Source organism: Artemia sp. Qi Xiang Cuo, chromosome 15, assembly GCF_049724085.1.
Source record: "Artemia sp. Qi Xiang Cuo chromosome 15, ASM4972408v1, whole genome shotgun sequence".
NCBI classification, from domain to species: Eukaryota; Metazoa; Arthropoda; class Branchiopoda; order Anostraca; family Artemiidae; genus Artemia; species Artemia sp. Qi Xiang Cuo.
In genome coordinates this window covers 3,186,820-3,207,985 of record NC_142808.1, presented here as the reverse complement: position 1 = coordinate 3,207,985, position 21,166 = coordinate 3,186,820, and the positions used below count along the sequence as shown (strand labels likewise).

General features: G+C 37.6%; 1 protein-coding gene across 3 annotated transcripts in view; it reads right to left on the bottom strand.

Moving 5' to 3' along the window:
* Positions 1-21,166, bottom strand: part of Oatp74D (Organic anion transporting polypeptide 74D) — a 204,348-nt gene that overhangs the window by 161,200 nt on the left and 21,982 nt on the right. Inside the window, exon 1 of one of the 3 annotated variants that reach the window (XM_089101352.1) lies at positions 6,133-6,745. The exons of the other annotated variants lie outside the window; for them this stretch is intronic. The gene's annotated coding sequence lies outside the window, so the exon portion shown is untranslated. Of the gene's footprint in view, positions 1-6,132; positions 6,746-21,166 lie in introns of those variants that run through there. 3 annotated transcript variants of the gene reach the window in all.

Sequence of the window (21,166 nt, the reverse complement as noted above, 5' to 3'; positions counted from 1 at the left end):
TAAGTGGCTTTTTGTTAAATCAGGGATTAAGCAGGATTGAGTTTTGTCTTCTTTTATATGGATCATTTTGATGGACTTTGTTTTAAGGAGCACAGAAAAGACAATGAAAGACCACGGAATCAAATGGGGAGGAAAAAGTCTCCTGGACTTAGATTATGCTGATGATTTAAGCGTCCTAGATGAAAGTGTGAGCAAAATGAATGAAGTTTTAGAGGTTTTGCGAATTCAGGGTGCTAGAATTGGTTTGAAAATTAATGTTAGGAAGACCAAGTCACTAAGGTTAGGAATAAGTGAAGATGAAAAGGTGACGTTGGGAAATGAAAAGATTGATCAGGTGGGCAGCTTCACTTACCTTGGTAGTATTATTAGTAAAGATGGTGGGAGCAGTGAAAATGTTAAAAATAGAATAGCCAAGGCTCAGGGTGTTTTTTCACAGTTAAAAAAAAGTCTGGAAGAATAGGAAGATAAGTCTGCCAACCAAGATTAGAATATTAGAAGCTACAGTGATGACAGTGGTCAAATATGGCTCTGAAGCATGGACGCTCCGAAAAGCGGATGAAGATTTGCTAGATGTTTTCCAGAGAAATTGCTTAAGGATTGTTCTGGGTACCCGGTTGACTGACCGTATTTCAAACAATACGCTTGTAAGCTTTACTTTTGTTGTCTAATAGTTGGGCGAGTCCATCCAATGGTGCTTACAACTAGTATACCATTCTGCAGAGCAATATATTCAAGTCCAATAGAGATTTCATATAAAGAGTCTTTATTTATATCAAAGCCATAGCTTTCTACATACTTATCACGTACAATGCATAAGTTCGACTCTCTCTATCCAAAGGCTAAACGCACCAATATATACGTATCTTTCTATGGGTTTATGAATATTTTCTAGGAATCTAGTCACTTTTCACATTACTCTGGTTAAACACATATTCAAGGAAATCCTTTGGACTCCGTGACAAGCGGAAGTTGTAACAAAAATATTGACAGCTAGGTTAAACTATTGACTTAATTTTAATCAGGAAGGTACATTACAATCCACCCCCCTCTTAAAGAGAACCAAAGTTCTTATTATTTCCCTTCATATTTTTGACTTATTTTAAAAAACAGTTTTTAGATTATCCTTTACATCACTTAAATCCCGACTTTAGCAAAAAAAAAATTAAGATTTTAAAACTACGCTTAAAAGTTCTGGTATTACGGCTCAGAATATCCATGAAACAAACATAAAATTAGGACACAAAAAAATTAAAAGAACAAACAGCAAATACTAAATTAGGGTGTGCACTTAAAAACATACACTGAAAATAAAAGTGTTCTGTTTTGACGGGGAATCTCTTCGGCAGGATAAGTCTTTAAACTGTGCTTCCCTTCTTGGCCACAAAACTGGCAATGTTGACACTGTTTATAAGTGAAAGCCTATTCGTTCACTAGGTACGCAGTCACTTACAATTGTCCCTACACGTAAACATATAACATAGACTTATCAATAAATCTTATCGCGTTTTAATGTAGCGAAAGCCTATCTTTGCGAGAAAAAAAAAATTAGAAATGAGGATTGGACATAATTCCAATTTTCTTTATAACATCTGCTATAAAATTAAACATAATTTTTATTATGATTACTCTCCTTATTGAGAGAAAAATCTTGGTAACAGCAGCAATGTTATCCATATATATATAATCATTTGATATGGCGGAAATTTTGTGCTTGCGGAAATGCCGGTGTTGATGGCAAGCTGAATTTCAGGGAGGTATTTGCTCCAATTACTTTGATCTTGGGAGCAAAATGCTCTGGCAATAGCCTTGACGGTCTTTACTGAATTTTCACATTGTCCATTAGCTCGGGCGTTATATGGCGTGGTGCAGCGGTGTTTAATATTCATGCTTGCTAGGAATTTTTGCATTTGCTCGGAACAATAAGTAGGGTGAGAATCACTAATCAAGAGCTCGAACAAACCGAAGTATCCTATCACCTTTTCCCTAAGGAAATCACAAATTGATCTTGCCGTTTTTTCCTTTAACGGAGCTAACACGACAAATTTAGTATAATGCTCTATAAGCATTACTATATGTCGGGCCGGAGCACCAGTGTCATTTGGTGATGGTGGGAGGGGACCTGCGGTGTCTATGCTAACTATTCTAAACGGATACATTGCAGTATCTGTTTGGCCTAATATTGGATGTATGGACTTTGGGACTTTATTTCTTCTTAAACAAATATGACAATTTTGATATAAATTGTTTTCCCCTTTTTTCATAAATTGAAACATGCAAATTTCTTTTAACCTTTCGAGTGTTTTTTCAACCGAGCCATGAGCTCCTAACATTTTATTTGAGTGTACCAACTCTGTATAAGAATCCCAGGCAAAACAATTTTTGGCGTTATATTGATCCGAAGTTTTCCTGGTTGTTCCTGTGGATAATAATAGAGAATTGAATTTGTCACCCGTAATCCGTCCATGATTTTGAGTAACCATGGTTTTGGGTACCCTGAACTATTTCCCGACGCTTCCCTGGCGTCTAGTTCAGTCCTATTTTTTTGCGACACCAAACCAATTCCTGACTCTTCCCTGGAGTGTAGTTCCATCCTAGTTTGTTGCAACAGTGAACTATATCCCGACGCTTCCCTGGCGTCTAGTTCAGTCCCCTTTTTTTGACACCCTGAACCATTGCCTGACGCTACCCAGGCCTCTAGTTCAGTTCCATTTCTTTTATACCCTGAACCATTTCCCGACGCTTCCCTGGCGTCTAGTTCAGTCCCATTTTTGTGACCCCCTGAACCATTTCCCGACGCTTCCCTGGCGTCTGGTTCAGTCCCATTTTTATGACCCTCTGAACCATTTCCCGACGCTTCTCTGGCATCTAGTTCAGTCTCATTTTTTTTCAATCAGTTTTATTACTAAATTTAATTTTTCGTCTTCTCTTTGTAATTTGGACATTATTTCCTGTTCAATTACTACGAAATCCACTTCTTCGGTTGAATGTACGCCCACAGCGACAAATTCAAGATCTTCTTCTGTCATTTCGATAGGATTCGACCTTTCAATGGTTTCGGTAGCAGGTCTACTCAAAACCTTAGATAACTGGTATTTACCAGGCAAATACTGAAAATGAAATTGAGGATTTTCTAAAAGAAGTAGAGACATTCTATATAACTTGGACGAGAGTTCGCGCATTTTGTAAAGCTGGCAGATGGGTTTGCAATTATTTAAATATGAAATCTTCAACTGTAATATGAATACCATATCACCCAAATTTGGAAGGAAAACTTTATTATCAGAATATTCATTAGCTTCCTCTGCTTTAAAGGCATTTATCAAATTATATTCAAGTTCTTGAAAAGTACCAACTATAGTCCACTTAGGAAGAAACTTCTGTTCCTCAGAGATATTAAAAATCACTGTTATAGATTTGTCGTTTCTTACGATGTTTGCTGAAGCATTTACGTATCCTTCCATTCCTTCCCCTGGCTCAATAAGGACTGTACAACCGTGTGGTACCATGTTTCCAACAATTGATCTAAGAGCAATTTCAGCAACTTTCAAACATATTGGGGGTAATGAAACTGCCTTTGGTAAAATGACACTACCATAGGATTGACCTATACATTTGTCTGAATTTGAGCTTTTGAATCGCATTTGATTATTAGTCATGTCTAATTGAGTACCTAAATTATGCAAGAGATCCCATCCAATTATAAGCTCAAAGTCTAAATCTTGAACTACGAGAAATTCCCATTCTTTAGCTTGTTTTTCAATTCCATCCGAAATTTGTATTGATAGGGTCGCTTTTGGGTTCGTAACAAAACTTTGGGAAATTATAGGTTTTATCTTGGCTAAAGTAGGCTAAATTAGTTTAATTAAATTTTTTTGTATAAGTTGGAAAGTAATAGAAATTAATAATGATTTGTGGCATCCAGGATCAATAAATGCTTTACATGTCTTATCCCCCAACAGCACTTCATGAAAAATAGGGAATTTTTTAGAACTATCCCAAATTCCTAAGAAGCATAAAAATTCTTTACTGAAATTTTGATACTCAGAATCTTTATTTACTAGTGACTCATTAAGGCTATTATGCTTAGTTTCAGACTGAGGGTTTTCATTTTCCGTACCAGTCTTAGCCCTCTGTCTAGACTGGCTATTTAGTTTTCCGATACCCTGTCCGAATCTGGGTCTTTTCTGTACCAGCATTCGGAACTATCGTGGTTTCGGTTACCACAAACGTAGCATGTTTTACTTTCGACCCTTTGTATCGAAAGGTTTGGGGAAAGGGAGACCTTATTCTTCCCTGGATTAGGGCAATTTCTTCGAAAATGCCCAGGTTCTTGGCAATTATAACAAAGTCTGGATGGATTTTGCTGTCCAGGCCCCCTATCGGGTTGTGAATGTCTATTTTCATTCCTTTCATAATTATTTTCCCTATTCTTTCGGAAGGGAGAGCGGTTCCCTCTTCCCCAGCCCCTTTGAAATGTCCGGCCCCTATATGAATGTTCATCTCCCATCTTCTTGCCCTGGGGGGGACGGAACTTATTTTCAATCTATACGGCAGCCGAAAAAAACTCATTCGTTGGTTTTGTCGCAATTTCAATTTTTTCATACTTGGTCGCAATTTTAAAAGCATCTTCTAGGTTATTTATTTGATCCTCTTGTTCCATTAGTACTCTTTTAAAGGTTATGCGTGCACCTTCCCTAAAAGTGTGTTTAGTGCCAATGGTTGAACTGTCGTGTTTCTTAGTCCATCCCAATAGCCCATTGAATTCGCATAAGACTTAGCGGCTCTTTCAACTCGTTTTAAGAATTGATATACTGTTTCATCCGGAAATTGTTTACATCCCACAAGATCTTGTAAGATTTGCCCGGGGCTACGTTGAGGAGCAAAAGCCGGTAAAATTCTACTTTAGCTACTTTTGACTATCTTGGAAAGGGGTTAGGTTAAGAAAATGAAACTTTCAGGGATGGTTCTACAGGCTAAAGTATGTCCCGGGAAGATATTTTGAAGTACCCACCTCCACTCCTTCTCCCTCTAGAGGGTCCTGACCTTTGATGACCTTTGAAAATATGTGAGTTATAGAAGTGAAACCTTGCAAAATAGATCTTCTGCTTAAATGAAGTACAAAAAAAAAATTTTCAGCTTCACAACTTTGCTCAATCCCAATTTATATGGTTTTAAAGATATGCAAATACATTTCCTAAATTTTTGAAATAAACTATTTATATGGCTTAAAATTCTGCTCAAATAACTGAAATTGCATTTTCAGAGCTAAAGCCAGAGAAAAAGAAACTGATAACTGAAAATTAATGTAAAATGTTGTTTTGTCAAAATTTCAATGGGTATAGACCTGTCATGTAGCAAAATTTCAGGACCCTCTAGAGGGAGAAGGAGTGGAGGTAGGTACTTCAAAATACCTTCCCGGGACATACTTTAGCCTGTAGACCAATCCCTGAAAGTTTCATTTTTCTAACCTAACCCCATTCCAAGATAGCCAAAAGTAGCTAAAGTAGAATTTTACCCAAAAGCCTCCACCAGATTTTTCCGCAATGTATCAAGTGTTAAATTCACCTTATTTAAATCATCAAAAAAAAAAGGAAAATTCCCCTTTCATTAACATCCCTGCTGTGGCAACAACTTGCTTTTCCGACCAAGTTAAGGTATCCTGAATTCTTTTTAGTTGGCTAATAAATTCAGTTATTTGTGAGACTTCTGTTAATGGTGTTATTAAGGAACCTAAATCTGTTGTTGCTCTGATTGAAAGGTTATCACTTGACGGTCGATTATTTGTTGGATGCGGCTGCTGTGAATTTTTACTTTTGGGGGTTATATGAAATTTGTAGATACTGGGCCATTGCCGCTGCTTCTCAGAGACCTATGTCAGAATAAAACTTACTGGCTATTTCTACGTCATAATCATCGCTACTTGGATCAAAGGTAGGGGGTATTTCTATGCTTCGTAATTCTTGCTGTGCAAGGAAGGCTTTCGCTTTTACTTCATCAAAATTATCATTTTCAGGATTTAATTCTGGGATATTCATTGTTAAAAAAAAAACTAAAAATTGATACAAGAAAATAGCTAGCCTAAGCACTCCTAACTTTTTCCTATGCGCACAAAACTTTAGGGCTCACACTTACTCTTTATGTTTTTCACTGGATGCAGATCCCTCCAAGGTTTCTTCTTTGATGGCTGGAGATGACAGGAGATGTGCGTAAGTTGGTGCATCTTTTATGTTTTTCACTGGATGCAGATCCCTCCAAGGTTTCTTCTTTGATGGCTGGAGATGACAGGAGATGTGCGTAAGTTGGTTGGCTTCGGTTGATGAAACTGCGGTGACTGTGAAAAGTTCAGACGACCCTGTATAAAAATATGTCTGGCCAGTATTTTATTTACTTCTGGGGTTTGTTTGGATGAAATGGCATCGGTCTGGCTCTGATATGGATGAACTGGGCTCGAAAAATTACAGCACTTCTGACACCATTGTTGTAAGCTTTACTTTTGTTGTCTAATAGTTGGGCGAGTCCATCCAATGGTGCTTACAACTAGTATACCATTCTGCAGAGCAATATATTCAAGTCCAATAGAGATTTCATACAGAGTCTTTATTTATATCAAAGCCATAGCTTTCTACATACTTATCACGTACAATGCATAAATTCGACTCTCTCTATCCAAAGGCTAAACGCAACAATATATACGTATCTTTCTATGGGTTTATGAATATTTTCTAGGAATCTAATCACTTTTCACATTACTATGGTTAAACATATATTCAAGGAAATCCCTTGGATTCCGTGACAAGCGGAAGTTGTAACAAAAATATTGACAGCTAGGTTAATCTATTAACACAATTTAAATCAGGAAGAGACTTTACACGCTATACGAAAAATGTGGTTCAATACCGCTCTCTCGGGCTATAATGAAAGAAAGGTTGAGGTGGTTAGGGCACGTTGTGCGGATGAAGGATGACAGATTGCCGAAGATTGTTCTTTCGGGCAACCATCTAGGGCTAAACGGAAACCAGGTCGTCCCCGTCTGGGGTGGGAGGACGTCATAAAGAAAGATTTAAAGGAAATGGGAACTTCGTGGGTGGGTGTAAAAAAGGAGGCTTTGAACAGATTGGGGTGGAGAAGGAGCGTGCGTAGCTGTGTTGGCCTCAGGCGGCTTGGTGCTGCGGTGAGTTGTTAGTAGTAGTAGTAGTAGTTCGCGCACACATTGTGCATGTTCAAATGCACCGTCACAATGTTATGAACGACAGATTTTGGTAAATTTAACATTGGGCAATTGAACGAATACATAGTCGACGGTCTGAGTTCAAAATTTGCGCACACGAGTCACATTGTCAGTGTTTGTCGAAGGTCTTCCAGCACGGTCTTCATCGGAGACCTCTTCCCGGCCCTCCAAAAAGGCCTGGTGCTACCAAAACACACCACTTCTTGCTAAAGCAACATCTGGGTAAGCCTGCTTGATCATATCAAACGTCTCTGTCGCAGATTTACCGAGTTTTACGCAGAATTTAGTCGCGTACGTCTGCTCTAACGTACGCTGCATTTTCGACTTGCACCACTCACAGATGCAGGTCAGGCAAAAATGCCTCTCCTGACTCTCCAGGTCAAAGTATAATCACCTACGGAACAAGTACTGACAAAACCTACCCTCTCCACACAAAAAAAGTGACCCTTTGTATACCTATGCGAACCTGGCAACTAAAACCCGTAGTTACACAATTCATCCCGGTCACTCGTCGCCTGAATCACGCTCTAGCATAATTATTAGCCGGAGCAAAGTATTTTGGCTCGGAGCGATTAAGTAGTACAACATTTTGCGTCTAGAGGCGCTGAGGTACGCGGAGTCACATTTGGAGAGTTTTGTCAGTACTTGTTCCGTAAGTGATTATACTTTGCTCCAGGTGTTTGGAGACAGACAACTGACCAGTCGCTCGTTCGTTAGCTACAAACGCCCTCTGCCGAATGCAGACGGCGCGCGCACGCTCCGAAGTACAGTCCGAAGTAGTTTCAGGACAAACCCTATAACTTCACTTGTTGAGTACGGTCGGGGTAACAGACAAGTACCAAAATTTGTTTGGTAAGTCCTATGCCACAGTACATAACCCAAAAAATATATTTCCAGAGACATAGAATTATTCTGTACAGTTTTTTTTATAGCCAGACCCGCCATAGCCTGCCGTCGGTATTTCCATTTAAAATACAGAAGGAATTAAATGGTAGGGGGAAATAATTACAAGGGCCCAATATCAGCTCTCAATGGCTATGTCAAGAAGAAAGCAAGGGGTCACCTACTTTCCACCACCTGCTTACATATCAGAGTACCAGGTGTGCCACACAGTTCTGTCACGCCTAGTACAGTCCCTGCAACACTTGGTATAGTTCCGCCACGCTTGGGACACGCCACCTGGTGTAGGTGATTTCCGAAAGCTGGCACCTAGACGAAAGAAAGAGTCGCCTAGAAGACTTTGATGGACAGACGGACTTCAGCTAATCTATTTTTCTTAAAAAAAAAAAAAAAAAAAAAAAAAAAAAAAAAAAAAAAAAAAACTACTTTGTATAACACATTGAATTGGATATACCACATTTTGATAACCATTTGTCGGCTACTCAGTTGTCATTAAAATAATACTGTGGTTTTAAACGTTCCATCATTTACGAAACAATATCCGGAGAATTAGTTGACACAACAGAGAAACCATCGGATTCAATATCGAAGGAAAATAATTGGACCGGAATCAATGTCAAAACAAAAACAACTGTAAAACCTTGAGCTAGACTCAAGGACAAGGACAATCCAATTAGCTTTTGTGAAGACATTAAAAGAAGAGAATAATTATTACGTTTCCAGTTTTTTTAGAGGAGAGGTGGGGATTTTCTAAAGCAGAGTTTGATATTAAATAAACAGGGGGGGGGGTTATATACAAAATAGTAATATGGTCATCATTTCCTTTGCTTTAAAGACGAATTCTTCAAAAAAATCTTTTATAGGGATGCTCCCCATGGATGCTGTTAGGGGGCGGTCTATAAAGACAGCAGGTAGTTCAAAAGTCGTTGTGTTCTACAACCAACATTTTAAACGAGATAAGAAAGACGGTAAAATACGTTTTTGTTGTTTTAATCGGCTATCAGCAGTCGCATTTGTTGTCAGCTTACAGAGACTGTTTTCTTATGATCCAAGCTACGGGAAAAAGAAAGATTTTTCCGGGTGGTTTCGATACTGCAAAAAGCATACTGAGCAGCGTTAACAACGCTTTGAAATAAACTGTACCAGCTTTCCAACTAAAATTTTTACCGAAAGAGATTAATTTGTACCATCTGAACAGCAGGCTAAAAATTTGCCATAAAAAGATGAATTTTTTCGATAAACTAAAACTTGAACAGATATTCGAGTCAGAAAAGAGCAAGTAAAACTGAAATATACCAGAAACGGTATAATTGCACCGCGTCGGCAACGTTGATACTGATCCCATACAGACAAGGATAATTTATACGGTTTTTGGCGTAACATTTCAAAGAAGAATAGAAAGACTAAAATGCGTTTGGGTTGAATTCTACTGTTATTAGCCAACAGTTATCGCACAAGGAGTGATTTTAAAAGATTCAAGATACGAAAAACACATTTTATATCACAAGTTTCAACTTTTAACTAGCTCTGGTTTCAAAAACTGAAGCTTCTTCTGAACCCCTCCAACCATACCATAAAAGACACGCTTCAGAACGTGCACAATTTCATAAAGCTAGAGCCCTTATAATGCACTATTAAGTTTGAGCCATTACCTCTGTAACGGTGTAAATTACGCATATTAAATTCTATAGAGAATGGAATGAACTAAGGTAAAGTGCCAAGGACAAGGGGGAAAAATTAAATCTGTTTATGCCTGAAAGTTTCTAAAGATTTTTCTTTCGGCTATTGCAAAATCATGAAGTTTTTAAAGCAGTACCGCATTTTCGTATGTTTTGCCGCATTGAACCCTTAAAATCCCACTAGGGGGGTGGGGGGTTAGGCTAGAGGCGTTGTTCAAATACTTTACCCTACCCCATAATGTGCAAATATATAGCCCAAATAGTATTATTATACAAATTCACGGTTATATTTCATTAGCATTAACCTAACTTTACTTTTTGGGTGTATTCCGTATTATTAAAAAGCATCAAATCAATAAACAAAATTAGTTGATTTGACAACGCTGATCTGACAAATTAATAAAGAAAATTAAATTTGGCAACGCTTTTTGTTCGTAAAAATTCAAACAATAACAATCTATTGATTCAGAAAGAAAACTTCCACCTTCAAAGGAAAGCTACACATTCCTAAGCTGTTCGGTACCACGATATTGGCTTATTTTTTGGTGATTTTTCATCCACGTTTCTTCTTTTCAAAATTGGCGCCCAATTTACTAGCAAGAACTGCATTACTGCATATAGAGGTTTATCTATTTTCTAAGATAAATTAAAAAAAAAAATTCCACAAAATAAGTTTTTTAAAGAAAAGTAAAGAACTTCATTAAACAAAAAATGAGCAAAAATAAAATCAAATAATCTACCAAGCGTGAAACTACCACAAATCAACATCGATAAATAAATGAAACTCAAAACGAACAGAAATTACAATAAATAACCAAGTCAAACTCAAAACGAGCAGAAATTAACACAAGTTGGGCTCAAAACCCCTATGCCTTCCCAAGGTCAGAATATAATTTGCACTTTACTGAAAAAATATAATTTTTTTTACTTTTACAATCTAAATAAATCAAATAATATTAACATTTTGATTACTAAATATCAGTATATGTATATTAAACTGACAATGCACATTCATTTGCATTTAATCTTAAGACAACATTTAGTTTCTAAACATAAAGGCAAGTGTGAATGTGGGCGTGGGAGAGGGATTAGTTGCCCTCCAACCACTTTCGACTATTAAAAAGGGCATCAGTCCTATTTATTTTCAATCGAATGAGCCCTTTTCGAAGTTCCTACGACAACTCCTTCGATACGAAGTGCCCTGGTCTAAACAACAACAACAACGAAAAAATCATACATTATACCCACATCGATCTTTACTATAAAAATTTCAAGCCTTCCAATCACTTTCGACAATTAAAAAGGGCACTAGGCCTTTCAATTTCCAATCGAACGAGCCCTTTTTGAGTTTCTACGACAACGCTTTTTGTGAACACCTTATATGCCCCCAGGGCATAAATTACAACAATTACCCTAAGGGCTGTGAGGGTAGTTGTCATCCTCTAAGACATAATTTCCAGAACTTTCAACTACGTTAAACGAAATGGCTATCTCAAAATTTTGATTGGATGTGTTTGGGAAAATGGTGGGCGTGAGAGGGGCGTTAGTCGCTCTCCCATCACTTTCAACTAATAAAAAAGTCATCAGCCCTTTCAATTCCCAGTCAAATGAGCCCTTTTGGTTCTAAGACAACGCTTTCATTGAAAACCTTATATGCACCCCGGGCATAGCTTACAACCCTTGTCCTGGGGGCTGGGGTTGTCATCCTCAAAGACCTAATTTCCATAACTTTCTATTACGTTTAAAAAAATGGTTATCTGAAAATTTTGATTGGATGTTTTGGGTGAATGGTGCGCGTGAGAGGGTGGTTAGTTACCCTCAAATCACTTTCGACTGTTAAAAAGGGCACTAGCCCTCTCAATTTCCAATTGAATGATCCCCTTTTGAAGTTTCTACGACAACTCTATCTATAAAATCCTTATATGCCCCCAGGGCATAACTTACAACCTTTGCCCTGGGGGCTCTGGGGGATTTGTCATCCTTAAATACATAATTTCCAGAACTTTCAACTACGTTGAACAAAATGGCTATCTCTAAACTTTGATTGAATGTGTTTGGGGAAATGGTGGGCGTGAGAGGGGGTCAATTACTCTCCACTCACTCTCGACTATTAAAAAGGACGATTTCAATTTCCAAACAAATGAGCCCTTTCTGAAATTTCTACAACAACTTTCTATATAAACCTTATGTACCCTCCGGGCATAACTTACAGCCCTAGCACTGAGGGCTCTGAGGGTGTTATCATCCTAAAAGACCTAATTTCCAGAACTTTCGACTACGTTGAACAAAATGAATCTCTAAAATCTTTGATTGAATGTGTTTGGGGAGATGGTGGGCGTCAAAGGGGGGTTAGTTGTCCTCCAATCACTTTTGACTATTAAAAGGGCAGTAGCAATTTCAATTTCCAATTGAATGAGCCCTTTTTGATGTTTTTAAAACATCACTTTCAATAAAAACTTACATATCCCCAGGGCATAACTTACAACCCTTGCCCTGAGGGTTGTGGGGGGGGGGGGGGTAGACATCTTTAAAGACCTAATTTCCAAAACTTTCAGATACGTTGAATAAAATGGCAATCTAAATTTTGTGAGTGGATGTGTTTGGTGAAAATGTGGGCGTGAGAGGGGGGTTAGTTGTCCTCAAATCACTTTAGACTATTAAAATGGGCACTAGCCCTTTGCATATCCAACCAAAAGAGCTCTTTCATGTTTCTACGACAGATTTCAATAAAATCTTATATGCCTATGCCCCCACGGCATAACTTATAACCGTTGCCCTGAAGACTGTAGGGGAGTGTCCTGCTCAAAGGTATAATTTCCTGAACTTTAAACTACGTGAAACAAAATGGCTATCTAAAAATTTTCATTGGATGTGTTTGGGGAAAAGGTGGGCGTGAGAAGGGGATTAGTTGCCCTCAAATCACTCTCGACCATTAAAAAGGGCACTATCCCTTTAAATTTCATATTGAATGAGCCTTTTTTCAAGTTTCTACGACACAGATTTCAAGAAAGACCTTATATGCCCCCAGGGCATAACTTATAACCCTTGCCATGAAGACTGTGGGGGGAGTGTCCTGCTCAAATGTATAATTTCTTGATCTTAAAACTGCGTGGAACAAAATGGCTGTCTCAAAATTTTGATTGGATGTGTTTGGGATTGGATGTGTTTGTATTTCAAAATTTTGTGTTTGTATTGTATGTCAAAATTTTGATTGGATGTGTTTGTATTTCAGAATTTTGTATTTGTATTTCAACGCTGTAGCGTTGCCTATAGTAAAGGCCATACGGCTCCAATGTTTTATTATTATTAATTAAAAAAACTTTCCGAAAAATAATTTTTTCAAAGAAAAGTAAAGGCCATTTTAAACTTAAGCTCAGGAGATATGAAAACCTGTTAAAATTCAAACTCAAAACGACCAGAAATTACTATTAAAGAATAAATGAAACCCAAAACGAACAGAAATTAAATAAACAATGAATGCGAACAAACATACAATATATATTAATGTAAATGAATAAATAAATCTTAAAATTACTTTTAATTTTTTTTTTGCAAAGGAGCCGAAAAACAGCGTCAATTCACCTCAAATTAGGACAACAAAAGCAGATATGGGGTAGGGTAGAATAGTGAAAGATCTTAAGCCGAACTGGCCAACCAAGACAAAAAACCAACAGAGTGAAAAATCTCAATAAAAAAAAAACAACACACGAGACTGCGGCAAGTGGAAAGAAAAGACAAAAAATGTAAAACAACGCGGATATTTCGCATGTATCCAAACAAGGCACCTTCAAGGGTAAAATAGATTTAATATAAAACAATGCTCACCCTAGGTTTACATTACATACCTGAACAAGGGTGACCTTAGGCCCCATCCTCTGCAAGGAAAATCTTAATTTTCCCTTTTATTTATTGCACTTCATTTTCCACTTCATTTTCCCTTAATTTATTGGCACTTCATATTCAAATCACCCAATAAATGTTTTTTTTTTCATTATCTTCGAATATTAAAAAAGTTTCTTCCCCGAAAGTTCCGGCATACGTGCATTGTTTACACGGCATTGTTTTCGTGCAAAAAAAAAGTCCTTTTTAGCGTTTTTGCCAGGTGTATTCCGTTTAATGTTACAAGCAGCTCATATACTAATACTACTACTACTAACAACTCACAGTAGCACCAAGCCGCCTGAGGCCAGCACAGCCACGCACGATCCTCCTCCACCCAAATCTATTCAAAGCCTATCTTTTTACACCCACCCACGAAGTTTCCATTTCATTTAAATCTTTCTTTATGACGTCCTCCCACCCCAGACGGGGACGACCTGCTTTCTGTTTAGCCCTAGATGGTTGGCCAAAAAGAACAACCTTCGGCAATCTGTCATCCTTCATCCGCATAACGTGCCCTAGCCACCTAAACCTTTCTTTCATTATAGCCTTAGAAAGCGGTATTGAACCACATTTTTCGTATAGCCTATTGTTTGAAATACGGTCAGTCAGCCGTGCACCCAGAACAAACCTTAAGCAATTTCTCAGGAAAATATCTAGCAAATCTTCATCTGCTATTTGGAGTGCCCATACTTCAGAGACACTTTTGACCACTGTCATCTCTGTAGCTTCTATTATTCTAGTCTTAGTTTGTAGACTTATCTTCCTATTCTTCCAAACTTTTTTTAACTGTGAAAAAAAAACACCTTGAGTCTTGGCTATTCTATTTTTAACATCTTCACTGCTCCCACCATCTTTACTAATATTACTACCAAGGTAAGTGAAGCTGCCCACCTGATCAATCTTTTCATTACCCAACGTCACCTTTTCATCTTCAATTATTCCTATCCTTAGTGACTTAGTCTTCTTAACATTAATTTTCAAACCAGTTCTAGCACCCTGGAGTCACAAAACCACTAAAACTTCATTCCGTTTGCTCTCACTTTCGTCTAGGATGCTTAAATCATCAGCATAATCCAAGTCCAGGAGACTTTTTCCTCCCCATTTGATTCCGTGGTCTCCCATTGCCTTTCCTGTGCTCCTTAAAACAAAGTCCATCAAAATAATCCATATAAAGGGGGATAGAACACAACCCTGCTTAACTCCTGATTTAATACAAAACCAGCTGCTAACCTCATTCTCGCACATAGCACTAATCACTTTAATGTATTTGTCTGGTATACCATACAAGGATAAAACCTTTACTAAAGCTCTCCTATCAACAGAATCGAACGCTTGCTCGTAATCTATAAAACTGAAGACCAAAGGTGTTTGACAATCAGGCACTTCTCAATTATTAACCTACGAGTGAAAATTTGGTCGACATATACACTACCTTTTCTAAAACCGCACTGCTCTTCTCTTAAAACTTTGTCTACGGCATCTCTCAGTCTAAAAAGTATCATATTACTAAGTAATTTACTACCTACAGAACCCAGACTAATGCCTCGATAATTACCACACTCACTTTTATCACCTATCTTATAAAGTGGCTTAATTAAGGTTTTCCTAAAATCGTTAGGTATTTCCCCTTTTTCAAAAATCATGTTCATAATCTTCAGTAACTTATTTCTGACCTCAGAGCCACCATATTTAAGAAACTCATTTACCACCCTATCAGGACCTGGACCCTTATTATTCTTTAATCCTTTTAGTACTGTTGCTAATTTCTCCTCACAAAACAAATCTTCCTTCACATCCAAAGTATCACAAACTTTTTCATTTTCCTCTATATTTTTTCCTGCAACTCTATCTCGATTAAGCAAGTTCTCAAAATGTTCGGCCCATCTCTCTTTAGTTTTGTCCTTATCGCTAATTGCGACCCCATTCTTATCTTTAACTGGGACAAGTCCGGATTGACTACTCCCACTCAATTTGTTAACGTGCCAGTACAAAATTTCACTATTATGCCGTCTAGCTGCATCTTCCAGATCCTCGACAATTTTATCCATGGCCTCCACTTCACACCTCCTTAGTTCATATTTTAATACTTTCTCCACTTTTCTTATATTCCTTTTGTTTTCATATGAATTATCATTCAGATAATTCTTGTACAAGTCCTTTCTCCTTTCTATTAAACATAGGGCTTTTTCACTAATATTCTTAGCTGCAGATCTAGCTTACTTCCCTAAGACACCTTCAGCAACTTCACAAATTATTTTTATAAAGTTATTCCAACCATCTTCTACATTATCAAATTTTAAACTCTAAAGTTTAGTATTCAACTGTTCCTGGAAAGTTTCTCTCAAATTCTCATCCTGGAGTCTACCCACATCATAATTTCCCGAGAAGTAGTCAACCTTCCGATATTTCAGCTTTAAATTAACCGTAGACACTACCAGATGGTGATCTTTACTTTTAACATCAATAAAGGCACTCCTATATACCCTAGTATCTTGTATTGATCCTGCCAGTCTTTGGTTTACTATAACATAATCAATAAGGTTTGCTGTCTTACCATCACGTGAATACCATGAATTTATGGGCCATTTTATGACCAAACTAAAGTCCATATCCTTCCCTCATATCCTTCCCCTAAAGTCCCTGCACATGTGCCATGTTTACATGGCCTTGTTTTTGAGCAAAAAAAGTTTTTGTCGGGTCTATTCCGTTTTATGTTACAAGTAGCTCATATCCCTCCCCGAAAGTTTCTGAATATATTCCTTGTTTACACGGCCTTGTTTTTGCGCAAAAAAGTCCTTTTTAGCGTTTCTGTCTGGTCTATTTCATTTTTTGTTACAAGTTCATGGGTCATGATGGTGCTACGGTTATGCCTTGTTTCTGCGTAAAAAAGGCCCTTTTTAGCGTTTCCGTCAGGAGTATTCTGTTTAATGTTACAAGTAGCTTATATCCTTACCCGAAAGTTTCTCCACATACATCTTGTTTACACGGCCTCGTTTTTGCGAAAAGAAAAGTCCTTTTAGCGTTTCCTTCGGGTCTATTCCATTTCATGTTTTAAGTTCATGGGTCATGATGGTGCTACGGCAGTATTGAAAGATTTCTACTGAGCAGTTGAAAAAATAATAAATAAAATCATTCAAACAATCAACTAGCTTTCTACGCAATTCCGTGCTTCTAATTTTGTCCTTTAGATTCGACGGATAGAATTAGTCGATTTTTTACGAACATTTCTGCTTCTTTGCTGCACCCGCTGTACCTGAGGCGTTAGCGTAAAAAAAAAATGCAGCCGTCTGAAGCCTGCGTTAAAGGTCTCGTTTAAATATTTCAATGCGGGTAGTGAACCGTCATGACACTTAAATTACGAAAAAAAATACGATGGGACTTACGTATTATCCAGAACACACCCAAGACATGAAGTTAGGTTAATCATAACTACAACCTATTAGAGCTTGGTCATTAAATAAAAAAAAAAGTTTTTCAACTAAAAGTAAGGGGCAACATTCAAACATAAAATGAACAGAAATTATTACGTATATGAAGGGGTTCGCCCCCTCGTCAATACCTCGCTCTTCACGCTAAAGTTCGAATTTTGTTCCAATTCTTTAAGAATGACCACTGAATCACAAAGGGTTTAATTAGAATAAATAGCTCTTTTGAAAGTACTAAAAAAAAACTTTGTGTATACTTCAGGGGTCATTCTTTGGCCCCTGAATCACAAAGGGTTTAATTAGAATAAGCAGCTCTTTTGAAAGTACTAAAAAAAACTTTCTTTATACTTCCTTATAACAAACACTATACGCAAGCAATGGGCAAATTTTATAGCCTACAGCCCTTTCCCCATGGGCTGTCATGTGACCCCTAAGGCATAGTTGCTGGATTTTTCAACTATGGTGAACAAAATGGCTATCTCAAAATTTTGACCGGACAGTCATTAAATTTAAAAAAAAACAAGTTTTTTTCAACTGAAAGTAAGCAGCAGCATTAAAACATAAAACGAATCATTAAACAGTAATTTAACAGTCATTAAATAAAAAAACAAGTTTTTCAACTTAAAGTAAGAAGCAACACTAAAACATAAAACTAACAGAGATTATTACGTATATAAGGGGGGTTGCTCCCTCCTAAATACCTCCCTCTTTACGCTAAAAGTTTGATTTTTTGTTCCAATTATTTAAGAATGAATCCTAAGTAGGAACTGAGTAGTATGATTAATGATTTAAGAAAGTTACTAAATTTATCTGAAATTATTATTATTAATTTGTTCAATAATATAAAATGTATATGTATCTTACTTATTGGTATGATTATTGTGATTTTATTTATTTATTTATTTCGTTATCCTTTGGTCTGGTGAGTTTGGTCGCGGAGCGGATCTACCATCCACCGTAAGTAAAATGATTAATTCTTTTAGTGACCAGGGTGATGTTAACTCTTTGGGGGAACGTTTTGTTGAGTTACAAAATAATCCTTTAGATATAGAAAGTATAATTAATAATTCAGTTGGAAGTAGAAATAGGAATTATAATGATCCTAAATCAGTTATTGAAAGTAATTATGTTTTGCAATTAAGTGGTTCTGCCTCTTCTAAACAAGATGGTATTTTCTCTGTGCTTCACCTAAACATTCAGGGACTTTGTTCCTCTTTTGATGAGCTGAAACGGATCGTCAGTGGTGGAACTCCGGATGTTATTGGTTTATGTGAAACTTTCCTGGATTCAAAAAAGGATATGCTTTTAGATATCCAAAGATTTAGGATGGAGAGGATGAACCGGAAACAGATGGTGAAAGGTGGCCTTGCCCTGTATATTGCCGATCATCTTGCATATAATATCAGAAGTGATTTGATTAGAAATGAGGAATGAATCTTCGAGTCCCTGTTTATTGAGATTAAGTCAGATTGTAAGGATTTAGCTGTCGGTTTGGTTTACAGATCCCCTAATGGATCTATTCCTTCGTTTATGAAAATTCTGGAAGAGGTTTTGGACTTAGTCCAATAGCATCCTTGCGAGCTAATCCTTATGGGGGATTTCAACCTTAACCTGCTGTATCAAAATTCTGCTTCGGCTGCAGATTTTTTGTCAATGATGCTTTCCGCGGGAACTCTACCCTCATTTTGTGTACCAACCCGAGTTACTGAGATGCATGCATTACTTATTGATAATATTTTATCGTCACTAGATATCTTAGATGATTCAGTGAGGGTTAGTGATATTTCTGATCGTTTTCCTGCTATTTCACGATATAGGACTGCTGATCGATCGCAGTGTAAAGCTTCGCCATCTAATCTCTCATTTTTCCGTTTTGATGTTAGTGAGATCAGCCTACTTAAATCTCGTTTGACTGATCAGCCTTGGGATAGTTTGGATTCTGAATCTGATTTTAACCGCTCTTTTGATTTCTTTTATGATTCAGTAAAAGATGGTATCCTAGAAGTTTGCCACCGGAATGCAAAGCCTCATACCTCGAAATGGAGAGTAATGCTGAATCCGTGGATGACTCCAGGTCTCCATAAAAGCTGGAAAAGGAAAAATTATCTGTGGAAACTATACAAGGCTTCGTCATCTGCTTCTCATCATCAGCGGTTCAAGGCTTATAGGAATATATTTAATTCTCTGTGTCGGAAGGCCAAGTCTCAGTATTATCACAGGAAATTTTCTGAGTGTGGAAAGGATGTTGGGAATACATGGAAAATTATTAATTCTGTACTTAAACCTACTCCCCCTCCGCCTTCAGTTCAAACAACGCTGATAGTAGACGGTAAAATTGTCCAAGGAGAAGAAAATGTTCAGCTAGAGCTTACGTCATATTTTTCTAATATAGGAAAAACGACTGCTTGATCTGTGAGCTCTAGAACTCCTCGTTGCGATTTCAGAGCCTATCTTGGACCACCATGTTTAAAGTCAATGGTCTTGAACCCTGTTTCTGAGTTCGAGGTAGCTCGGATCGTAAATGCACTTAAAGGTTCATCGTCTTCAGGGCCAGACAGAATTCCTACCAGGGTTATCCGTGCCGTTCTTCCTGCTATTCTGTCACCATTGACTAAGCTTGTCAATCTGTCTTTCGTGAATGGAATTTTCCCTGAATCACTCAAGCGAGCTAAGGTTATAGTACTGTATAAAGGTGGGTCCCGGCGTGATCCTGCTAATTATAGGCCAATTTCTCTTCTATCTGTTTTTAGCAAAATTTTTGAGAAGGCTATACTATCCAGGCTTCTTAGTTTTCTGGATGTCAAACAATTTTTCCATGATTTCCAGTTCGGATTCCGAGCGAATCACTCTACAGAGCATGCTTGTGCATCTCTCTTGAATTTCATTCATTCGGCAATAGATTTTGGTCTTATCCCGGCAGCTTTATTTTTGGATGTTCGTAAAGTTTTTAATTCTTTGACTCATCAGATTCTTCTTTGGAAATTATCGCATATTGGTATAAGATCAAATGTTTTCTCTTGGTTTGAATCATATCTTTCTGGTAGACTTATTTCAATTGATCTGCTTTTCCAGATCCCTTCTGAAGTAGAATATGGTGTCCCCCAGGGATCTGTTCTTGGCCCCGTTTTATTTCTGATTTATGTCAATGATCTTATTTCAGCAGTCAAGAACACCAGTCCTCTAGTATGCTGCAATCTTTGTCATCCGGATGTTCCTTTGTTTCCCAATGCTACTTCTAATGAAGATTGCCTCGTTGCTTTTGCTGACGACAGCACTTTTGGGACTTTAGGGAGGACGGAATGTGATGTCAGATCTAATTTGGTGGCAATATTTGAGAGAGTAGTTTCATGGTTTGAGGCGAATTGCTTGGCCTTGAATGTTACCAAGTCACATTTTCTTATTTTTTCTAGAATTGGTGTAGCTTTCCCTCAACTGACACAGCTTCAGGTGTCACAAGGCTCCTTGTGTAGACCAAATAATCTGTTGGTCCGGTTTCTTGGTATCATGCTTGATGAGAACCTTTCGTTTAGACACCATATAGCCATGATTAGGGTTAAGGTCTCACGAAGTTTGGGTGTCATTCGAAAACTCAAACACACCTTTCCTGGATCTATTCTGAAACTCCTTCTCTCTGCCTTGTCCAGTCATATGTCTCTTATTGCCCCATAGTATGGATGTCTACTTTTCCTTCTACACTGCGGTCGCTTTCTGTCATTTATGATAAAAAACGGCGTCTTGTTATGGAAACCCACTGTTATTAAACAAGAATACTTATAAAAATAAATTATATATAAATTCTTTATTTTGCCTCTTTTTTTTTTAATAAGCTTCATTGCAATCTTCCAAAATTTCTTCAAAAAACTCCTCAGTTTATTTCTGATTCAGCTCCATATAACATTCGCTCGTCACATAGTATATGCATTCCTCCTACTCCCACTGTGTAGTCAGATTTCAATCCCCTCATCACTTGTCATTAGTTTTGGAACTCCCTGCCTTCTTCAGTACAGAAATGCCCCTCGTTTGGCACTTTCAAGAGGATTCTTAAGGACCAT